Source organism: Canis lupus, chromosome 18 (assembly GCF_011100685.1).
Source record: "Canis lupus familiaris isolate Mischka breed German Shepherd chromosome 18, alternate assembly UU_Cfam_GSD_1.0, whole genome shotgun sequence".
Taxonomy (NCBI): domain Eukaryota; kingdom Metazoa; phylum Chordata; class Mammalia; order Carnivora; family Canidae; genus Canis; species Canis lupus.
The window spans coordinates 6,038,759-6,063,211 of NC_049239.1; the positions used below are offsets into that span (position 1 = coordinate 6,038,759).

Genomic DNA, 24,453 nt, shown 5'->3' on the forward strand with positions numbered 1-24,453 from the left:
GGCCCAGATCATCAAGCTTGTATTTTCTTGCATCATCTGCCCTTCCATTTCTGAAATATTTTAAAGCTGGTTATGTCACAGCGAGGAAATCATGTCATTTCACCACTCTGTACTTCACTCTGGATCTCTGAAAACTCGGATTTTTCTTGGGTAATCAAAGATCATCATCGTACCTAAAAACTTACCCACCAGTCTTTTAGGTCATCCAGCGACCTCATTGGCACTTCTTTGGTCATCTCCAAAATGTCTTTGTACTGGGAGATTGTTGGAAGCACGATCCCAGAACTGGACCTACACCCACCGTCCATTATCATGTCTAATCCTCGAGCTGGATCAGCCCCTTTCCTCGGTGTGTGGGTGACTGTGGGAACCGGTGTTCTTTGCATCTGTGCTGGGAAAAACCCCACCCACTGCTCTTGCCTCTCGTGCCCTCCTCCAACTTGCTCGGCTGTCTTCTCCACTTCCTGTCAGTGCAAGCTGCTCAAGGCATTGAAGAGAGAAACTCAGCCTTTTAGGCTGACTTCTTCCTAGGTCATGCTCTCTCCTTCATATTGCATCCAGGGTTACGTATTTTTAGTTTGACGGTAATGTCTGTTTCTTAAGAAAAGACCTCAGGTGATCATCAGGTGCACGCCCTTGTTTGCTGACAGAAAAACTGGCAGTACAAAGGGGTGAGGTGACAGGCTGAGGATGCGCAGCGGGAGGCCCAGTCCCCAGCCCGTGCTCCGTGCTCCGTCTGCTGCCCCATGAGGAATGCTTTCTTCATTGCGCTGTTCCAGCTTCCCAGGAAATGGCCATACAATTTAGGATTCAGATACAGCGACTAATTTCTCTAGAAGAAAAAACATAACCTAGAGACATTTAAAAGAGTGGAAAACATACGATTTACTAAAACCACCAATCTTGCAAGTTGAAAGATTCACCAAATTTTTTAAAAGTGTACACGTTAAGCCCTATAATTAAGTCAAACCTGAACTCAGACATATGGCCGGAGATACCAAGTCATGTGTGTTGAGGGTGTAATATGTTACTATTCAGATTTTTAAAATACCATATGTGTTTGTTTTTTCTACCTTTCTTTTAAAGACCGTCGTCTTGGCCTTAAAGGCACCTGATGATCACCTGAGGTCTTTTCATGAATGAGGCCAGTAAAAGGTAAAATGTTATCTACAGGAAGCAATGGCTCTTCTTTGTAGAAGATTTCTCATTTTAACTCTGAAGAACCCAAAGTGCCTTCTTCTTTGCAAGGACCTAACTTATAGTCGTGTATTTTATAAGAGACAAACTATGCTTTTATAAATGGGCTTTTTTGTCATGTGGATTTTGTTTTATCGGATATGTGATATTTGTGCAGGTGTCAGGTGCTTGACACTTCTCCTTTGTCCATGATCTCATTTGACCTTCTCAGCAACACGGCTAGAGAGGCACCATCCCTATCGCCCGAGATCACCAGGTTGCTAAGTGATGGAGCCAATATTTTAACCCCAAAGTCGAATTTATTTTTTTTATTTTTAAAGATTTTATTTATTTATTCATGAGAGACACAGAGAGAGAGTGAGAGAGGCAGAGACACAGGCAGAGGGAGAAGCAGGCTCCATGCAGGGAGCCCAATTCAGGACTCGATCCCGGGACTCCAGGATCATGCCCCGGGCTGAAGGCAGGCGCTAAACCCGCTGAGCCACTCGGGGATCCCTACCAAAGTCAAATTTAAAGATTAGTGTTCTTTCCACAGTATGATGCTTTAAAGGAGGGTGCTCTGAACTTTGCAAAAATGGGTCCCTCGATTTCAAGGGATCAGCAATATCTAGAAAAGAGCTACGATAATAGAAAATCGTAAATGAGTCTCTTACCTATAACTATAGGGTAAAACGTGATGAAAGCTGCCGTCTTGAAAGATTCTGGTGATGGAGGTTCCTAATGCAGAGAGGTATGTGGGTTGAAAAAGTAGTACCAGGTCGGGAAAAAGACACGATGACTCACCTGGCGAGAGCACAGGGCCAGCCAGCTGTCATCCCCTCCAGCCTCTCTCTAACACACACACCCCTCTGTCACCTGCCAGAGAGCCAGTGAGGGGAAAGATTCAAGAAACGCCAGAGCTGTCCGTCGAAAAAGCCAGTGGTGCTGCGTTCCAAGATCTGCCCTGCCAAGTGGCGAGCGAGGGTCCCTGGGTAGTACTTGAACTTATCATCCTTCCGAAGAGCTGCTTGCTGGTGGCGAGATCCAAGCCTAAGCAGCAGAAGTGTGGCAAAACAATGCGCACCGGAACGAAGCCTTCCTCAAAACTAAGTCCCCTCCTCGTGCCCGATAACTGATGTGCTGAGGACAGAATGGCCCGTGACACGATATTGTGGCTGAGGGTTTGAAAACTGGCCCTTGCATCCCTTTGCGTTTGGCCGGACAGTTCAATTAGATGCTGAGCCCTGCAGATTTGTTTGAGGAGGACAGAAAATGCCCCAGAGGGTGAGATTAGGTGGCTCCCCATCAGGCCGAGTGTGCACCTTAATTACTGCAGTGAGATCTGCATCAGTAGGATTAGCTCCAGCCTCGTTTAGAGCCCTGCGGTGACCTGTGCCACATCCAGCGGGAAGTGTGCTCTCATCTCTTTGATATTCCACAGTGCAGAGCACCTGCAAATCCGTCCTCAGCCTCTACAGCCTACCACTCTTACGTTTTATCCGCCCACCTCCACCTCCACCACCACCACCACCGACAAATTCAGCAAATCAGACGATCCTGGTTTTCCGTCCCCAGTCCCCAGAACGGCCTTTTCTGCATGTATTATAGAAGAATTGGTTTTGAAGAAAGTGTTTGAATTTTATATCACTTGAAGCATCTTTAGGGAGTCAAGCTTTTATACCTTTTTCACCGGCTCAAAACATGCTGTGCTATCAGGTGTCACCTGGCACAGTGACGAGCACATGAATGTCATTTCTGTGTAGGGCTAATTACAGCTGCCTGGCCTGGCGTCAGCCACTGGGCAGGGCCAGCGAGGGGGTGGGGGTTGTGCAGCCGTGGCGATTTGCAGGTAGTGCTTGTGATTCCAAAGATGTTGCTAGAGATCTGTTCGTTTGGAGCCTGGATTAGACACTAGGGGTTTGGAGGCTTCTTTTACTAGCAGTTATATGATAACCAGAGTGTTGAGTTCCAGCCCCGAAACCTATATGGAAACCCATGTGGACAGAGTTGACTCCCAGTCGGTTACCTGTATGTGGCCTACCCTTCTCCCTTGCCCAGCGTTTTCACGGGGGCCTTTTAGTTTTAATCAAAAGAATCCAAACTAAAAAAAAAAAAAATCATGTAGCCTGTGTCCTAATTTCCTCAGCTGACCTCTAGGGAGAGAAGACGAAGTAGAGGGTCTAATGGGTCCCTTCCAACACACGTGTCCGTGAGCTACTCACGTGGGAATCAGGTCTGCGATGTCCCTGTGTCAGCCGTTGCTCCGGTACAACGGAGTTTGCCGCCTTCTCTTCTAGGTCTAGGTTTCATGTTGGCAATTAGAGAAATCCGATTTCTCTGCTCTGTAAATGGAATTGCTTTTGCGTTGGTGGTTGTTTTTGTCCTATTTACTCCCCTTGGGTTTGGAATCACCAGCCTGGGCCATTTGTAAACCAAAATTTGCTAACGTGCAGTTAGTAACAAATCACATAGGTGGCGGGATCCACATACTCTTCCCACTTCTTTTTTCCAGGTTTGGGTCCTAGTTGATAAGCAAAAGAAGAGCACTTCTCACCTGATTGTGAGGTGCCTCTCACTGTCTTGTCCTGTCCTTTTATGGCATTGCACAAGTTTCTATTCTGGAAACAGTGATTTCTACTCATCTGTGCACAATCAGTAGCGAAGGAGTAGTGTTTTGGGGTTCTTTTTTAAGATTTTATTTATTCATGAGAGACACACAGAGAGAGGCAGAGACACAGGCTGAGGGAGAAGCAGGCTCCATGCAGGGAGCCTGATGCAAGACTTGATCCTGGGACCCCGGGGTCACGGCCTTGGCCAAAGGCAGAGGCTCAGCCCCTGAGCCCCCCAGGCGCCCCAAGAAGTGGTCTGCAAACTGCATTTATACCCATTCCAATTTTGATGGAGACTTTCTGCTGGAGCCTGGGGTTTTGCGTGCTTAGGGGTTTTGTTTGTTCGCTTTTTGCTTGTTTTGTTTTAACCTATGAGAATTTTCTCAGCTTAGGGCCATGAAGACACTCGTGTCTGTTGTGTGAGCACCCGCTGCTCTGGGTTTTGCCCAGGCGGTGTGGCTAAGGGTCTCACATCTGGGTTCAGGGCGCCCGTGGCGGCCGCCTTGGGTTTCCCGGGTGCTGCTGAGTGTTCCTGGCACCCCAGGGAGTGGCTGAGGCACGAGAATGTGCAGCTGCCGATGTACACGGAGCAGGGGGCTCCACAAAACCCCACTCACACTGCCGATGGTGGCGAAGCGTACGTGGGGCAGGAAGTGCGCCCACCCGGAGCTAGTGACCCAGCCAGCGTGAGGCTTGCACGGCCGCGCGGAAAGGAGATTCTAGGGCGCTGCGCACAGGCCCGCGGCAGGTACCTTCTCCCCATCACCAAGGGAAAGTTTGTTTTCAAGAAGGGCCGTGGGATGGAGTGACTGACACCTGGCGAACATTTATTCATGTGGAAATGCATCTTTAAAGCGAGTTTCCGTGGACTGGCGAGGAGAAGATGAACTGGCCTGAGCAGCGTCCAGCTCCTAGGTCTCAGGAGAGCGAGCTCGTGGCCTGTCGGGGAGGCAGCTGCCTGGAGGTTCGGGGGGCCCTCCCTGAGCCCTACGGTGGGCCCTCTGCTCTTGTGAGGGGGTCGCCTCAGGAGGGCTGGTCATGAGGACGTTTCCAGGCACCCGGGTTTTGAGCAGCCAGAGACCAGGGCCTGGAGAAGCCTTAAGCAGGAGGCCGGTATGGAGGGCTTAGCTTTCTACTGAGAGTCCATGGGACATAGGGAAAGGAATGCAGCACAGGCCACTCCAGCAGTTCCCTTCGAACCTGGTCTTTCACACGGCTACGTCCCCAAGGCCGCGTGTCCGTGCCGTCACCTCAGACCTGGTGTGGAAGCAGCGGGTGACGAGGTGAATGCACAGTGCCGTGGGTGTGTTTCGGCCGTCGTAGCTGCTCTGGCATTACGTTTCCATGCGTGTTTATCCTACAGGCCCTAGACAGACCCTGCTCTTTGGTAGGTGAGGGAGATACCTTGGGATATTAGAAAGGCCCAGAAGACTTTGACGGAAGCATTTCAGACCATTCAAAACCAAGACTAGTGGTAATGCAAATTCATTGACTCTAACTTTATTTTTTTTCCAAAGATTTTATTTATTTATTCATGAGAGACAGAGAGAGAGGCAGAGACACAGGCAGAGGGAGAAGCAGGCTCCCCTGTGGGGAGCCCGATGTGGGACTTGATCCCGGGACCCTGGGATCACGCCCTGAGTTGAAAGCAGGTGCTCAACCGTTGAGCCGCCCGGGTGCTCCCATTGACTCTAAAAGCAAAAGAAACAGCGTTATGGGGATGTCCAGACTTGGGATGCTGCTTTGTAGACTTTGGAAGACATGGGGCGGGGGCCTCCTCGCGAGCCATTGGTCTAGGCTCCTTCCTCAAGTGAAGACTCCAGTAATTTGGATTGCCCCTTTCCAGCTGAGATGCCTTGGCAAGCGTGAACGAAAAGATGGCCATGTCCTTGAGGACACGGACTTGGTCTTCTTACCCTCCCTGTCGTGGCGCCCAGGCTCGTGGCGTTGATGGCGTGGTCTCCTGAGACCATCTCCGTCCCCTTGGGTGCTCCCTGCCACTCACGGGTGCATACACTTGGGAAGTGTGGAGGGAATGCATCTGTGGCCTTGGAAACAGAATTATTTCCAGTCAAACAGGGAAATCAGGGGTGAATGCAGCTTGGCCCTGGAGCCTTAGCCATTCTCAATAGTGATTAGGGAGGCATTTCTGGACGATTTGGCTGAAAAGAGAAAATTGTATTTTAAAACGAAAGTTCTGTATTCTCTTTTACTTTTGATTTCCTCCGCCCTGTGGAAGAGCCTTCTTAGACGTCACCTTGTGAGAACTGAAAGTTTTGATTTTATTTATTTATTTATTGAACTGAATGTTTTATTTTTCGGTCCCTGGTGGCACTTGCGGAGCCAGCCCCAACTTTGAGAAAAGGGTGTCATTGAGGAGTTCCCCGAGCTGGCCCATCTTGCGCTCTGCTCCCCGGTCCCAGCTTCTGGGACCTGCCTTCTCCTCTCTGCCTGAGATCTCTGACACTCTAGTTGTCTCCACTGACACTAGGAGGGAGTCCCAGAGCCCTCGGGGTCCCCGGGGTCCCCGTCGATGCATCCTCCACACCTTGTCCCGCCTCCTCAGGGGCAGGGAGCTTCAGGTGGAATGAAGCCGAGCTGTCCAGGGTTGGCCTCGAGCTCCTGGAGACGCAGGGCGGAGGCCCGGGCGTCCTTCCCCACCTGCTCAGCCCAGGGTGCGTCCCAGCGCCAGTCTTATCTCTTGGCTCTCTTATCGCAGGCGTTTATTTCTCATAAAAGAGAAAAGCATGACTTGTCTCTGAAAGCCCTCAGAGGCTCCTGAGGCTCAGGCTGGCGGCCTCTCCTGAGGGGGCCGTACCCCACGGTCCTGCCCCCACTTCTTCATAATTCAGCTCTGCTCACTTACGTCCCCACCCGACTGACACACTCCAGCTTTGGGCCCCATAAACCCAGGATCCACCCTTCCAAGGACGTCTTATCTTTTTCGGTGGCTGTTTGTTCAGTTTTCCCTCCACCATGCAGAATTCAAAAGGTCAAATCACTTAACCTTTCTAGAACTCCATTTCCTTTTCCCTGAAGTAGGGAAATCAGGAGATAGTTGGAGGATTGAATGAGGAGAGCAGCCCCAGGACACCCCCTGATGGGGTTAGTGGCCACCACCACCACCACCATCATCACATCATCACCACCATCATCATCATCATCATCATCATCACCACATCATCATCACCATCATTATCATCATCCCCATCCCCATCCCCATCACCATCATCATCAGTGTCCTCTGGGTTGCAAGCAGGCGTGCCACGGAGGAGTCACTTCACTGAGCCGTTTTCGTGGTGCTGTGGTAGGTGCTGGTCGCCTCGCCTGGCAGAGACAGCCCTGCTTCACAGGCCTGTGGCCCCGCCCTGGGCAGCCGTGGGACGTCAGGCCAGCTTAGGCCCAGCGCCTCAGTTTCCGGACTTGTGCAACGAGAGATTGAACACCTGCTATCAAAGGATCACATACAGAGACACACAGACACACATGCCCAGACACACAGACACTCAGACTCGCACGAACATGTGCACACGCAGACGTAAGCACACTCACACACGTACACGGGTACCCACGTACACCGTACACACAGGGAGACCCACAGAAACACACGAAGGTGGTGTCATAGTTACTAGTCACGGGCTAGTAAGTGAAACTCATTTCTCTCCACTCTTTTACGGAAGGAAACGTGGACTCTCGGTGTGAGGCGAGGAAAGTACAAAAGTGAATCCCAGGACCCGCCGAAGCCTCTTCTCTGTGATACTTTCTCCCGCTCACACTGATGCACGTACTCAAATGTTTTTCAGTGGTTTTTGTTGTTGTTGCTGTTGTTGTTTCAGACTGAGTCTTCCCTGATCTGGTAGCAAGAAACGATTATGACGGTGCAGCTTGCCCCCAAAGGACTGAGGATAGGGCCGCGGGGGCTCGGCCGTGACCCCGGGGTCCTGGGATCGAGTCCCGCGGCGGGCTCCCTTCTCCCTCTGCCTGTGTCTCTGCCTCTCTCCCTCTCTGTGTGTCTCATGAATAAATAAAACCTTAAAAAATATAATAAATCCGGCAGATGGTAGCATACGGCGTCAGCTCTTAGGACCAAGCCACCAGTGCCTACCCCGGGGTGATTAATTCAAACTCCACAAATAATACTTTTTAGAAGCCCTCCAGTGCCTTAGTGTGACTTACTGAAGATCTGACCCCCTTAAACAGTCAACAGGTCTTTTTCCCCCCTTTAATTTTCTCGTTTGTAAATGGAAGCTCCCCACCTTGTGGCTTCTAGGTTTGGCACCCCTTGATTCTAGTTCATAGCAGTGCTGGCTCTGCCAGCCGGAATTCAACTTAGGACAACTTTCTAGAAAAGCGAAGGGGGATTTGTCTCCCCGCCACGTATGAGAGGGTGAATCTGTACATTAGTTTCTTCTTACTGATGCCAATTGTCTGATTATTGTGCGAGCTCTGTTTCTTTGGACCACATTGGACCAAAAAGATGTGTTGGCCTCTCGCGAGTTATCGTCGGTGGTGGCCAGTTACTCAAGGACTGGTTCGCTCATCCACTTGTTTATTTCCCCAGTAGCTGTCAGGTGTGTGTAGAGTGTGTACAGGTCGTTGGGCACACAGGGGTGTGAAGACCCGAAGCACACTCTGCCCCCCTTCTCATTTCACCCCGTTGGCACAGTCCTATCAGGGCACATCCAGTCGTTAGTGGAGTCAGGACACCTCTTGGGACCAAGCCAAGCCCTCTTCTCAGCTCCCGTGTTTGCTGTTGATCTGAACGTCCCCTTTTGGGTTTCACTTTCCTCATATGTGAAATTTAAATACTAATAGATGCTGTCGGCTGGGTCCTTAACCTTTTCTGCGACAGAGGAGTCCTCTTCAGCTCGGCGGCCGGGCCTCTCCAGGTTTCTCTCGTCTGGCCCTTCTGCTCTGTGCTTCTGCACACAAGACTCCCAGAGGCACGGATGGTATTTTGTAGCCACGTGCCCTGTCCAGACAGGTGCTCACCTCCGCATCCTCAGGAGGATGACTTATTCAGGACCCCAAAGATCTTCAAAACTCCAAATCACCTTCCTTGCCTACGCCCAGGACATTGGAGCTGTTTGGCCTGGGAAATCTTAAAGCTGAATGTTACAAACCCAAACTTCATACTATCATTAAAAAAAAAAAAAAAGAACTGCTAAGATTGCACAAAAACCTACTTCATTCTTTTTCCCAGTGAAGCTCTTGTCCCTTTGTCTAAAGGATGTGTCCCCTTTGCCCTCCTGGTTAAATTCCAGGATCAAGACTTCATTCTGTCTTCGTCATCTCTTCAGATGTCTTCCAGGGCAACCCTCTGTCTTGGTTTGGGGGAGGACCAAAGCCTATACGCGTGTAGCTTGCGTGTCACAATGGTTTGGAAATCAGCTTCTTCGGAAGGTCAGGAGGGTCTCTCAGTATCCTCAGGACACTGTTTCCTTTTCTGCAGATGCACGCTTGTATTGGCTCTGTTAACCGTGCTCATAGCTTCCCTGGCTCAGGACTGCCATGTGGCGTTAGGCTAAGACAGATGTGGACAAGCTGACGAGACGTGTTCAGTTCTTTGGGGTCCAGCCTTCCGAGCATCTTGATAATTACCATCATTCCTCCTGCAATTAGAAGCCCTTTGTCTTTCTGCTACTTTGCACAAAACTCACTTTGCAAATTCTTGACAGAATGCAGACTTTAAACTTTTAGTTGAGATGATTTTTCCATTTTTGTTGACCAAAGTACTTGGTAACACTTGCGAATCCTATAAAACATACCCACGAGGACTGAAATTTGTTTCAGAGTTCACTCTGAAGCACCAGTTGACTAAAGTCTGAACACACGTCGTGGACATAAGGTATCTTTGCAATTCATGCTTACTAAAATTTTCTGCTCCTGCATAAAAATTGTGTCAAGCAATGGAATTAGATGGCAGAGATCACCTGTTACTTAAAAACAACAAATCTTGTGTGTGGCTATTTTATGAGACGACGAAGCATCATGATCTCAGGGGCCGGGACACCAAACTGGTTTTCTCCACCCTGACATCAGTCTCTGCTCTGATGGGTGTTCAGGACAAGCGGCTCCTGATTAAACTTTCACTTTGACATTCGTAAAGTAGAAATGTAGGGGTTCCCTTGGAAAAAAAAGAATGTGTCCTCCCCCTCACACTGGCAATGGAGCCTGCACCACATAATGGTCCGTCAGCTCCAGCGTGGCGGGGCAGGACACTGGGGCGGCAGCGTTCCCTGATTGCTCCCTTCCCGAAGTTACTGAAGGTACTGCCTACATCAGATATTAATAAAGGCTGCCATGGACGAGGCTCCTGCGATGGGTCTCACGGGATGGAATGACTATAATGGAAATTCGTTATCCCAGCTCCTCACCTGCTATTAGCTTCTCTAGACCGATAAGGGAGCTTGTGACTTACCCAAGGCCCTGCAGCCTGTGCTCTCTGCAGCCTGAATTACTGGAACTTGAGCACACGAAGAAAGTTCTGGGGATGTTTTTCCAAATGCAGATTTCTGTGCCCCACTCTCATGGGCATAATCAGAGTCTCGGAATGAAGCCCAAGAATCAGGATTTTTCACCAGCCCTCCAGGGAATCTGAAGCCACTTGCATGGCCACTTTCCCAGGGTCTTCCCACCCAGGATGCAGAGCTCCAGCCTCCTTGCTCCTTGCCTGTTCTCGGATCCACACGGGAAGAGGAGACCACACCACTACTTGTGGGGATGGCTTCAGCCGACGAAGCCACCCCCTCAAACACTTACCCAGTATTGTTTTCCGAAAACAACAAAAACGACTAACCTAAATATCCATCAGAGCAAATAGAGAAGTGGGTCACCCCACATTCACCCAGAGGAGATTTACTGTAAAATTCATGAAACAGAAGCCACCTTCCGAGGCCCTGGGTGGTCCAAGCAGTGCGCTGGCAAGAGTCTTATATTTTGTGAAATTTCCATAAGGAAAACATTTTGTCAAATTTTTGTGATTTCCAGGATTCACTCTCGCTTTGTACCTGATTTTGTATGTGTTAGCCTCAGGACCCACAAGCCATGTGACCGCCTTCGCCGTCCCTCGGGGGCACCGCATAGCAGTTAGCAGGTGGAGGTTGATGGCAGTGGCCCCAGTGAGCCATGTCCAAGATGGATTCTGTACTTTGCCCAAGGACACATCTCCACAGGACACTTCTATTTGTGAAAAAAATACGTATTCGAGTACACCTAAGTATCTCTGAAAATTATATACTTTTTGCCCCATACCCTTCTGTACTCTTTATCTCCCCGAACTCTTTGTTTGTTGATTGAAGAGAGGAGCACGCCTTCTCACCTCCTGTGAGTGCCCTGGCTTGACAATGCAAATTTAAAGGCCTAAAAACATGCACATCCTTCCAGTAACCAGGGAGGGATGGGTTAAGGACATAATAGCTAAGTATGTAACTGTAGAAGATGCAATACTCTCAGCCAGTAAAAAATATCGTGTAGATAAATAGTAAAATGAAAGCTTTTGTAATATAGTAAATGAGAAAAGGCAAGTGTCAACGAGTATACATAGTAAAATCCCGTTTTTTGGTAAATAAATTCACCTCTCTGCCACGTACACATAGAAAACACGTTCTGAAAATTCAAGTACCGTATGAATCTTGTTGATTATTTTGTCTTTGTTTTCCTGTTTGCTTATCTGTAATCCCAGTTGGCTTCAAAGAACATGCTCCTCCATCAATCTAAAAATAAGATCATTAAAATATCTTACACTCAGAAAGAAAGAAAAGGCAAAACTGGTCCTCCAAGCTGTCATCCTTTGTGATGTGAATCTTGTTTTCTCACTTGTTGAAAGGTTCAGCAAGGCACAGAAAAAGCATTTGACAAAGTACAACATCCATTCATGATAAAAGCCCTCAACAAAGTAGGCTTAGAAGGAATATACTTCAACATACTAAAGGCCATCTATGGAAAACCCACAGCACGCATCATTCTTAATGGGGAAAAACAGATCTTTTTCCTTAAGGTCAGGAACAAGACAAGGATATTCACTCTCAACACTTTTATTCAACATAGTACTGGAAGTTCTGGTGATAGCAATCAAACGACATAAAAGAAATAAAAGGCGTCCAAATTGGCAAGGAAGAAGTAGAACTTTTACTGTTTGCAGATGACATGATACCATATGCAGAAACCCTGAGAGATTCCACCAAAAAACTACCAGAACTGAGACAGTAATTGATTAAAGTTGCAGGTTACAAAATGAACATATAGAAATCTGTTGCTTTTCTATATACTGATAAGCAGCAGAAAGAGAAATTAGGAAAACAGTCCCATTTACAGTTGCACCCAAAATAACAAGATACCTAGGAAAAAAACAACCAAAAAAGAGGTGAAAGAAATGTACTCTGAAAACAGTGATGAAAGAAATCAAAGATGACACAAAGGAATGGAAAGACATTCCACGCTCATGAACTGGAAGAGCAGATATCATTAAAATGCCAATACTACTCAAGCAGTCTACACATTTAGTGCAATTTCTGTCAAAATACCAACATTTTTCACAAAACTAGAACAAACAATCCTAAAATTTGTGTGGAATCACAAAAGACCCTGAGTAGCCAAAGCAATCTTGAAAAAGGAAAGCAAAGCTGGAGGCCTCACAATTCTGGACTTCAAGTTATATTGCAAAGCGGTGGTCATCAAAACCGTGTGGTACTGACGCAAAAATAGCACATAGATCAAGAGAACAGAATAGAAAAGCCAGAAATAGTTAATGTTCACCAAAGCAGGAAAGAATATCCAATGGGGGAAGAAAAAAAAGACAGTCTCGTCAACAAATGGTGTTGGGGAAACTGGACCACTTTGTTACAGCACACACAGAAATAAATTCAAATGGATGAAAGACTTAAATGTGAGACCCGAAACCATAAAAATCCTAGAGGAAAACATAGACAGTAACTTCTTTGATATTAGCCCTACCAGCTTCTTGTCTCTTGAGACAAGGGAAACAAAAGCAAAAAATAAACTATAGGGACTACATCAAAATAAAAGGACTCTCCACAGCAAAGGAACCGATCAACAGAACCAAACGGCAACATACGCAATCAGAGAAGATATTTGCAAATGACATATCCGATGAAGAGTTAGAATCCAAAACATATAAAGAACTTATAAAGCTCACCATCCTAAAAATAAATAATCCAATTAAAAAAGGAACAGACATTTCTCCAAAGAGGACATCCAGATGGCCAACAGCCACATGAAAAGATGCTCAACATCACTCATCATCAGGGAAATGCAAATCAAAACTACAAGGAGCTATCACTTCACACCAGTCAGAATGGCTAAAATTAACAACCCGGGGAAAAAAGGAATACTTGTGCACCCCCACTGTTGGTAGGAATCCACCTGGCTGGTGCAGCCACTGTGGAAACCAGTAAGGAGACTCCTCAAAAAGTTAGAACTGCCTTATGATGCAGCCATGGCACTACTGGGTATTTACCCAAAGAATATAAAAAACACTAATTCAAAGGAATACGTGCACCATTAAGTTTATAGAAGCATTACTTATGATAGCCAAGGTGTGGAAGCGCCCGGGAGCCCACTGATCGATAAGTGGACAAGGAAGACATGGTGTGTGGTGTGTGTGTGTGTGTGTGTGTGTGTGTGTGTGTGTAATGGAATATTACTCAACCATAAAAAAGTGAAATCTTGGCCATTTGCAATAACATGGATGGAGCTAGAGAGCATAATGCAGAGCAAAATAATTCAGAGAAAGACAAATGCCATGTTTTTCACTCATTTAAGAATTTAAGAAACAAAACAAACAAACAAAAAAAGAGACAAAGCCAGAAACAGACTGTTAACTTAGAGAACACACTGATGGTCACCAGAGGGAGGTTGGTGGTGGGGATGGGTTAAATAGGTGACGGGGATTAAGGAGGGCACTTGTCATGGTGAGCACAGGGGGATGTATGTAAGTGTTGAATCACTATATCATACACCTGAAACCCCTATGACACTGTGCGCTAACTCTACTGGAATTTAAATGAAAACTTAGGGAAAAAAATTTAGAAAAAGAAAAGATTCGACAAAATGATATATGAATACACCCTGAAAGGTGTTCAGGTGTTTTCTGCGCATCGATTTTTTAAGCAATTCACCTCCCGACTCCCAAAGTCTTCCTATTTCCAGGCAGCACTGGGCACAGCAAGTGCCTCGCTCCCTCCAGGCGGAGCTCAGGACAACCTCGCAGGTGCCTCCGCACGTTCAGAACTTCAGCAGGCTCTCAATAAATGCGCTTCCCCTCCTCTTCATTCTTCTCGTGGCCTTAAAGAGGAAAGGAAAATCCATTTCTGAAATATCCCTACGTTTTCTTTCTTACCTGTTCTTTGCCCACATAGTTGTGCTGCTTGGTTTTTTTCCATGTTGTCCCTTGATCGGTCCTCTGGAATCCGTCGAGTCGTGATCCCATGCCCAGAAGCCTGTGAACATGGTCATCTCCCCCACGTCTCATTCAGTCACAGAGTCATTTCCAATGATAGTTCAGGTGCCTCTTCTGGGGGAGGGAGGCCCCATGTGACTCCTTGTAGTTTTGGGGGGGCCGTGGAATAGGTGATTTTTGTAAGTGCTACATTCTTTTAAGAATTAAAAGCCACCTTTTGGTCGTCAGCGTTGGAAGTCAGCGTGGTGGTTCAAGCCAGGAGAGGGAGGCCAACATTCCTTTCTATGAAAAGGTGAAATAATTTCTTGAAACAGCTGAGCAGGATGCTTGGTCCCAGAGGCATGGGAGGGATTCTTCTTCAGCCAGGAAAAGAGCCCGTCGCTCTCTCTCTGTATCTTGAGAGCTACAGTCGGACACTGCAGGACTTAGCGCTGCCAAAGCCACCTTCCCGAGGGCTGCCCGGCTGTCCCCAGCTGTGTCCCCTCACCAGGCTGAGGTGGGTGGGGCATCCTCCTCAGTCTGATCCATGAGAAAGAGCAAATGGGTTTCACAATTGTTCCCAGTGCCTCCTGCCAACTTCTGTGAACAGATGTGAAATTAAAAAAAAAAAAAAAAAAAAAAAAGAAAGAGAAAAGCCAAAGGACCTTCATTCCCAACTTCATATCATATTGTAAGTGGAACATTTTTGATAGAAGCAGATCGGCTAATCGGTTGTTGAAAGTCTCAGAGAACCGATGTATTGAATGCCCTGGTGTTTACAGATATTATTACAAGGCGGCTGCCTTTCTATAGTTTCTATCTTTTATTTATTTATTTATTTATTTATTTATTTATTTATTTATTTATTTATTTATTTTTAAGACATGGGGCCTAGGAGCACTCCATGCAATCCAGCAGGCTTTCTGGTTTGTCAGAAGGAGGTCAGTTTTCATCATGGGCTCAGTGGCCAGTCCGAATGGCAAGCTCTTCCCCATGAGTGCCTCAGGAATGGCCTGCCTCTTCAGTGGGGCCAGCCTCCCTTGGACACCTGACCATGCTCGCGGAGAAAAGAAAGCACTAGAAGATCACAAAGCTTTCCGCCGAAGCAGCCGTGCTGGGCCACCTGACCTGGTTTTTTTCTGATCTTAATTATGTCAAGTGCTTGACAAAGACAGTAGCTCCCTTGGGTCCATCATGAGCTCACGGCCATGCAATTGCGCCAGTCGCAGCTGTGTCGTGCACACAACCATCCTCTGTGACCCAGCAGATGTTCTGTGTAAACAGTTGTATTAATTGCATCTTGAAAACATCATCCTCCTCGGATCCTCCGGGGTTGGGTGAAGTCTGAGGTGGGCGGGAGGGCCCTCAAGAGACACATGTCTGCAGGAAATGCTCTCCCTCCCGTGGCTGTTGGCAGAGCTGTCTTAGAGCCGCCGCAGCTGCTGCAGCAGGACCCTGCTCCCACTTGTGGCTGCACGAAGCTTTGAAGGGGGAGCTCGGCCTCCACCCCTTTAGAGCACCACGTCGGGGACCTCAGTGGCAACCTGCATGCATCCTTGAGGTCCTGCACTCACTAGGACGGATGGGGAGGCGCCCACCACAGATGCTCCCTGTGGGAGTGGGCCGTGAGCCTCACAGCACACCCCCGGGGCCTGGGGGGCCCGTGGGGCCATTTGGACACTTACAGTGACAGGGAACTGACCACTACAGGACACAAGCTATGGGCTTTTGGTTGTTGTTTGGAGGGATTTTTCTTTTCTTTTTCTTTCTTTTTTTTTTTTTTTTTGACAGCCATCGTGGTTTTTAGAAGACTGGCCTAGCACAAGTATGTGTGTCCCTGCCTCACCTTTCTCCTGACCCTCTGACACCACATACGAAGATCTTTTCCTTCCTGCCAACCCCTCAATTAAAGACAGCTGATTCTCCTCCTGCAGAGGCTGGCAGTCCCCTCTCTGCTGGCAGCTGACAGCCCGCATCACTTTGACAAGCTCCCCGAGCGGCCCCGGGTGGGAGGCGTCAACCAGGCCCGTGACCCTTGCCTGTCCCCTCCCGCACTCTGGCCTGGAAGAGTCAGGGGTGTGGGTCCTCTGGAAAGGCCTGGCCTTTCTAAAAATGGATATTGTGATCAACCCTTTTTCATTCCAGCCTCTTGAGGTCGATGACCACAGAGCCAGGTCTGTCACCGGGCACACGTGGCCTGGCATTGCTTCATCACGCCTCCTATGGCTCAATGCCCTGAATCACCATGAAAGTGTTGAACGGGGCTCAATTTTCCAGTGTTAACTACACCCCTCCTCATCTGTTTATAAGTCAATCCACTATCAACAGGCTTTGTTTACTCTGCAGGAATCCGTGAACTCCCCTCAGCCACCGCATCTTTCCTTTTAGGCTGACGGGCCCAGTACGTACTATCTGTGGAGCTCGCTGGCCTCAGCTACAGGCCAATCTATCAGCTTTGTAATGCTGCCGGCCAAGTCCAACGAGTTGACCACATCTGATCTGCAATCCTGGACTCCTTTGATGGACCAGGAACAATTCCTTTGTCTTCCGGTGCCCATGCATCGCATTGTAATAACTCTATGTTTCCTGAGATAGGTATTTCTCATCATCTTCTTTCCTTGTTTAAAAATTAGAACACTTGCCTGCCCATGGTTTTCCACCGGTTTCCCTAAGGTGGAACGACGGTGGTTCAGCTCCTTTGACTCACGTTCTTCCCATCACGTTCCCATTGCATTTATATTTCTTAAAGTAGGATTTAAAAAATTATTCAGGGATTGTCTTCGTGTTCCTCCGTATTTACCCAAAGGAGTTGAAGATGTATGTCCACACAAAAACCTGCACAAAGCTGTTCATAACAGCTTTATTCATAATTGCAAAACTTGGAAGACACCAACATATGCTTGAGCGGTTGAATGGGTAAATAAACTGGTACATCCAAACAGTGGAATACTATTGGGCACTAAAATGAGCTCTCAAGCCATGAAAGAGCATGAAGGAACCTTTAAATGCGTATTAGTGAAAAAAGCCATCTGAAAATCCTACATATTCTATGATTCCAACTCTACGACATTCTGGAAAAGCTGAAACTATGGTGACAGTAACTATTAGGTCAAGGGTTGGGCCAGGGGATGAATAGGTATAGCACAGAGGATTTTTAGGGCAGTAAGACTACTCTATGTGAGACTACAATGGCAGGTGTATGTCGTGATACCCTTTTTCCCAAAGCCATAGAGTACAACACCAAAGAGAGGAGCCTAATGTAAACTATGGATTTCGGATGAGAAGTATGTTGATCAACTTGTGACAAATAGACTACTCTGGTGGTAATGTTCATCATGGGAGAGGCTAGCATGCGTATGGATGAGGGTGTATGGGAACTCCTGTACCTTCGCCTCACTTTTGTTGTGTCCCTTAATCTTTTTAAGCCATTTAGTAGCAATAATAGCCCAGATGGAAGTTTTCCTGAGACACATTGTGTAGCTGTTGCTTGATACACTTAGCTAGAATAAACTGTAAAGTCTTGTTCAAAGATGGAAAATGGAAAAGAAATCCGTGCAGATTCTGAAGTCCTCCTATTTGAAAGGGAAATTTCAGGTTGTGTAATAAAAAACCACCTGTGTGGACTCTGGAGGTTAAAAACCTCTCTATGGTTTTCTCTTTCCTTTGAAGAAACTGGGAAATCTGGTAAAATAGAGAAAAATGGAAAGGAATTCTCAAACGGGTCACCAACTCTCTTTTTGCATTGAAGTTCCCATGGTTCACTTTTTAGCATTTGGTTCATCGAGATGGTGAGCCGCTTCAAAAGTCTTACGCTTCTTGGAGGCTTCCTCTGCTCGTAGGCATTGAGTGCCTTCCTGGACAAACAACGCAGACTGATACTTCTCACTGATGAGTTCTCTCAGCATCTGTCTTCAGAGACTGAATTGCTTCAATAAGAATCCCAAAGTAATCGCTAAGACTTTGAATCCTTTTGGACAGTGCTATAGGAGAGGCACAAAGTTTTATTAAGTTGATCATCGTTGCCAAGTCTGGACAAGTCCTTAAAAAGTGTCCTCTCTGAGCATTATCTAAATCATGTACTTAATATATAGAAAGGGATATTTTATTTTGGCGTGACTCCTCAAAATAATTTACTGGCTAATATTATGGTTTAGCTAACTCAATGGCCTCATTGCAGAAGTCCATAATTGTGATATATCTTTAAATATCTGTCCTTTCCCCACACCCACACCCACACACTGTCCAATGCAATGTAAATGTAGAGATACCGTCACAGAATTATCAGACATTCATGACCACATTAAGAGAAGGAGTTGAATACTGGCATATTTCATTTGAAGCTCAATCTAAGGAAGAAAGTTTGTGTAGACAGAGCCATGCAGGTGGAGCTCTTGGGGAAGAAACGAGGTGCTAGCTGGTGGTGGTGTCCATGCCTGAACATTATCAAAGGAATTTAGACATCAGACTACATTCTTTTAAACACAAGAGTCTATAGAATAATATCCCATAGAAAACCCCTAAATATTATGAAAACTGTCTCTTCCTTTTCCTACCTTTGCATATAATTGAACCTTAACATCCCAGACATGATTTGGGAATATTCATATAGGTTTTGTCATCTCTGTGCGCAAGAATAAAGAATGCTGTGTGGGAAATTCATGAGAATTAATTTTTTTGAAGGATATGGTTTCTAAAACTTTATTACTTGCTTTACTTTTCCATGCCAGACTATCGGTGCTCATATTAAGAAACAGCAATGCGAGTCTCTGTCTAAATCAAAACCCAGTTTATAGGGGCACCTTTGTGGCTTAGTGGCTTTGGCTTAGGTCGTGATCCCAGTCCCGCATCAGGCTCCTTGCTTGTCCCTCTGCTTTGTCTCTGCCTCTCTCTCTGTCTCCCATGAATAAATAAGTCAGATTTTAAAAAAAACAGTTATAGAATATATCATGCACACACCTGTCTGGAAGTACTCATGGACCTGCTGAGTATAAAAGAACATCTATTGCTAAAAGTAATAGGAAACATTTACCGAATGCTTGCTATGCAATGGGCATTGTCCTGTGGGCCTCAGATTCTGATTAATAACCCTGTGTGGCAAAAAGCATTTGAAGCAATTCAACATGAGGAAACTGAGGCATGAAACTAATTTCCCAAGGTCACCCAGCCAACACTTTGCCAAGCTGGACTGAAGCCCTAGTGCATTCATTCCGCAGCCCCCATGGATGAGTGACATCTGGGTAGATGGAGACTTGAAGTCCCTTTGGATGCTGAGACAGGTTGGGTGTAGATCTTTCCCCAGTTCTCTACAAGGCTATGTGACCTTGGCAAAGTCATTGTCTTGAGCCTCATCTACAAGTTAAGGAAAAACTAGTGCCCCTTGTGGGGTGTCGTCTCGAGGATCCTAGGGATGCTCACGGCACTTAGTAACCTACCGGGATGAGCAGTGCTTTATATTTTTGGTAGAAAGAGGCCAAGCGTGCCAAGTCGCACAGCCACCTGTGCCTGGCCTCGCTGTGCTGGCTGACTAGCCCACTTGCCCACCTCTGGCTCCCCACCCCCCATGCCCCACAGTAAGGAAGGGCTGCATTCCATAACTTGGTAACTCCCGGGAGGCACTTATTCCTTTCATTCAAAACTCATGTTAATGACCCTGGTGTTTTTGGGGTTTTTTTGGTTTATTTATTTATTTATTTTTCCTGTTGCTTTCCAATGAAGTAGGAAGTGGGCATCCTGTCAGGGAAAGTCATTTAGAATCACTTATTGTTTATACTTTGGCTTTATTTGATCTGATGCAGATCAACTGCTTTCAGAAAGTTACTCAAATGAAGAAAAACTGGGAGGGGATGGATTTTGCTTCATGTTCTTTTCAGTAAGAAAATTATTATTAATTGGTTTTTAAAGATTTTATTTATTTATTCATGAAAGACAAAGAGAGAGAGAGAGAGAGAGAGAGAAGCAGGCCCCACAGCAGGCTGGAAGCCCGATGTGGGACTCCATCCAGGGACCCCGGGGTCACACCGTGAGCCAAAGGCAGATGCTCAACCACTGAGCCTCCCAGGCGTCCTGAGAAATATTATTCATTAATAACAACCTTTTTTGGCTAACATGGTCAACTTAATGCTGTAGTGATTCCTCTTGACAAATTAATTGTACAGTGGATGTTTGTTTTTAGGACTTGGAGTATAGTCGATGTTTTATTTATTTTTTTTTTTATTTTTTATTTTTTTTTTAGTCAATGTTTTAAATTATTATGTGAGCTTATGGTTGTTTGTGTTTATTGCTTATTTTTAGCTATCTCCCCGATGTCAAATACCTAAGGAAGGAATAATACATTCAATTGGAATGTAGCTTCTTCAGAACAATTCCATGTACTTTTTTGGTGTGGTTTATAGCTGAGAAGAATAGAGTCTACACACGTGGGAAACTGCGGAAAGTCTATACCTTAATTGCTTCAAGTACTTGATGAAACCAGTTCATTTGCTGTTACTTTTTTAAATTTCATTCCAAGTGGTTTTGTAAGTCCTCCTAAGTTTTAAAAATGAGTGTTCTATTGCTAGGAGAGAGGGGTTTGCTCTATAACCTGCTTATAAAGCAAAGTGTTGGTATCTTCTGTGATCAAAAAGAAATCGGGTCTGGGGGAAGGAGAAATGGGGAGATGTAGGTCCAGTTTTAAGATGAATGAGTTCTGAAGATCTAATGTACAGCACGGTGACTATAGTTAATAATACGGTATCATAGATTTGAACTTTGCTGAGAGTAGATCTCGTGTTCTCACCACATACACATAAAAGAGTTAACCATGCAAGGGGATGGATGTGTTCATTCTCTTGAGTTCTTGGTGATCATTCCACAGTGTATATGTGTATCAAAGCACCACACTGTACACCTTATATACAATTAGATTGGTCAGTTATTCTTCAGTAAGGCTGATGAAAAAAAAAAGAAACTGAATCTAGTAGTTCTATGCCCTACAGACACTAATTGTTTGTCTCCATTTCCTCATGAAAACCGCTCCTGCGGAAATGATGAACATAAGTGAATAAGCTGTGAGCACAGCTCGAGCAGCACCGTGGAGCTCTGGTTGCAGACCTAGACAACCTAGATCTGACTCTATGGAGCTTATCAACAGCCAGGCTGAATCACAGAACTTATTCTAACGAGAAGCTACGTATAAAAAAGAGTAAAAGAAGCCTGATTATACTGGAGTTCTTTTATATTAAGCATTATTCTAAATGTGTGAACTATTTTAATATAGCTGTCTTGGTGGAAAGCTGTATTTGATTTAAGATAAATAAATTAATAATTTCATTTCATTTAAAATAAGTGTTCTGTTTAATGAATGGGTTTTTTAAAACTAGATATTTTTATTCTTTCCTGTGAAAGAGGTAAGATGATGAGAGTGGCTGATAGAGTTGTAAGCATGGAACGTGAAGGGCTGACACACATGGCTTTCTGAGTTCTTCCTTGAAAACAGCAAAGTTCGAGAATTTGGTTAAGGAGGTGTGTCGGGGGCACCTGGGTGGCCCAGTGGTTGAGCATCTGCCTTTGGCTCTGGGCGTGATCCCAGGGTCCTGGGATCGAGTTCCGCATCGGGCTTCCCGTGCCTGCTTATCCCTCTGCCTGTGTCTCCGCCTCTCTCCATGTCTCTCATGAATAAATAAATAAATAAAATCTTAAAAAAAAAAAAAAAGGAGGTTGTCCTGTAGTACAGAGGATTCCCCCAGGAGATCCAGGGACCCAGGTTTGAGCCACCTGCAAGACCTGCAGGCTAGACCACTTCAGTAGAAAGCCACGGCCTTGGCCATTCTAAAAAACAAGGAGAAACCTAGTGTCAGGATGTGGAGCTCGAAGCCTCGGTAATTCTGGTAGCACATAGCTGGATATTAAAGATGAACATAAATGCTTAATCATCCCCTCCCAAACACCACGGGGAATAATGTGAGCCCAAGTGGCTTACTGTTTGCCCAAGCCCTGTCTTGGCTCAGGAGTAGGAGCTGTGTGCTTCTCACCCCAGATCATGAATTCATTCTGGGTCAGAATCCACTGATAGTTCTACCCAGGATAGTTCTACCCAAGTCCCTCCAGTGGGCCATACCCATCTTTCCCTTTTGCACTTGTAGCAGTTGACCTGTACCTCATAATGAGTTTTGCCCTGCTTCTAACATGAAACTGATGTCATTTCTTTGGGCGCCAGTTGTCCAGTGGTTGTTCAACACTAATCATTTCCCTTTACACATCACTCCATGCGTCTGGAATGCAGTGTGTGCTTCACGATCCACAGGTCTGAGAGAAACTGTACTTTGATGCAGAGACTTAAAGTAAAACTATTTTATGTGGAAGTCTAGATCTCATTAATACAAAATGACGTTTTAGGCTTTAATTCCAAGACCTCCTTTGCCCAAACTCTGGAATTTTGTTGCGTCCTATCAACGTGTATCCTTAATGCAGTAGTTTATCATTTATTCCCCTAATGATAATATACATTTTATAATGTATATTTTAAAATCAGTTTTTAAAAAAGTGGTATTTGGAGATCTTAAAAATCTAGGAGTCAAGACATTGCCCTATTAACCATCAAGTGTTTTCAATTCTCATAACTCAGATATTCCTGAATTCGATTTCAAGATAAACACATTACATAAATATCTGTAAGTAGAAGCATATGTATATGCTTCCAACTCTGTGCCTTTCCAAGAAAATTATAATACAGGAAAAGTCAGTCTGTCTTGTCAGAAAAAAAAACCTATCAAGAAGCATAATTAAGAAGCATCTGGTTTATTAAAACTCAAACATTCTTGTTGTTTACACAAAATAGTTAACGTTGTAACAAATGTTTTCCTCCCTGTCCATGCCTCCTCTTCCTCCCATTTTTTCTTTCTGATACTAGGTGTTTATTTTTTTCCCATTTCCACTGACAAACCCCATGACAAGCAGATGATCACTGGAAGAATTTTATTCCCTCAATGGGGAAAACTCAATAATTCCTATGGAGTTAAGTGGCATAAAAAAAATTCTATTATTTCAGGGGTTAATGATTTATTGTGAAATATTGGTGGTATAAGCCAAACAAAGGGAATACGTGAGGAGGAAGTCTGGAGAGAGTGGGGGATTCATCTCTCGTCCCAGCAACGTCCTGCGGCCAGAGCACATTGTACAGCTCAGGGGTGAATTCTGCGTATTTACAGTACATTCGACTTCAGATTCCTGAGGCTGCAGATTTGGAGACGTAGCAATGTTTGCAAGTGAAATTGGAAGGTGGTTTTCTCACAAGCGCCCATATGTAATCTAGAGTTTGCCCATCCAGTCTCTCCCTGCTCACCCCCATTATCTGAAGCAGTCTGCTACCAAGGTAGGCCCACTCATCAGATCGATGATTTGCAAACGAAGAAAAAATATTCAAAATCCATATAAATTATACTATGTTACATTGTGAGTAAAAATGCCAATAAACGAGGAACGAGTTATGAACAACTCCACGGCTGTGTAAATGAATCCTCTTTTTACTGGATCCCGCTGGATCTCTAAGAAGGATCTGCATAGCTCCCTTTCCATGATTATCCTTGAAAGATGAAATTGCGACAAAAGTTCTTTTTAAGTTGGCAGGACTTATGAAAGGTGATCCTTTGCTGTATTGTGATTCGTCCCAAATGTAAAAATGTCTCTGACCCTGAGCTAGCTGTGTTTTTTGGGGGGTTTTGTTGTTGTTGTTGTTTGTTTTTTAATGTAAGAGCCTAGAAAAGGCATGAGTGATGGGAAATGTCCATATGGTCCTTTGGTGAAGCGTGGGCTGGGAGACCCGAGGGACAGAGCGGCAGTTGTGGCTGACTGCAAGCTTCATGGAAGGCCACGTGTGGCTGCTTGATCCCCACCCTGAAAACTAGAGCATACTGACACACTGCATTCCAGAACAGTCCTGGAGTTGCTCTTAGGAATTAATGGGAGGGTGGCTGGTATTCCGAGCAAAGGAGGGAGGAGTCCTGGTCTGTTTTTCCCTAGCCACACCATTTCTGGAATAACATTTTGCTTCTCTGATAGTCAAAGTCACATTATACTTATATATTTGTAAAAACCTTCCAAAATTCTAGAGCTATATGGCACAAAGTAAAATATCCCCATAAGCCTGTACCTACACTCCTGAGAAATAACAAATTTGTAGCTTTCCCCCAAATGTTGCCTTTCATAAGCATGTATGTGTGTGTATGGATATATATGTAGGTGTCTGTATAGATACATATAATGAATATTCAACAAACAGAATCATATTCATGT

At 45.6% G+C, this 24,453-nt stretch overlaps 1 protein-coding gene and 1 long non-coding RNA gene across 4 annotated transcripts in view; one reads left to right on the forward strand and one right to left on the reverse strand.

Annotated features, from left to right (window-relative positions):
* EGFR (epidermal growth factor receptor) overlaps positions 1-24,453 on the forward strand; it is a 197,363-nt gene that overhangs the window by 77,914 nt on the left and 94,996 nt on the right. The window lies entirely within an intron of this gene.
* Positions 5,344-7,207, reverse strand: LOC119864156. Its single transcript, XR_005373045.1, has 3 exons — positions 7,012-7,207; positions 5,702-5,833; positions 5,344-5,476 (listed from the first exon to the last, which is right to left on the reverse strand). It is a non-coding gene; the product is annotated as an uncharacterized LOC119864156 (long non-coding RNA).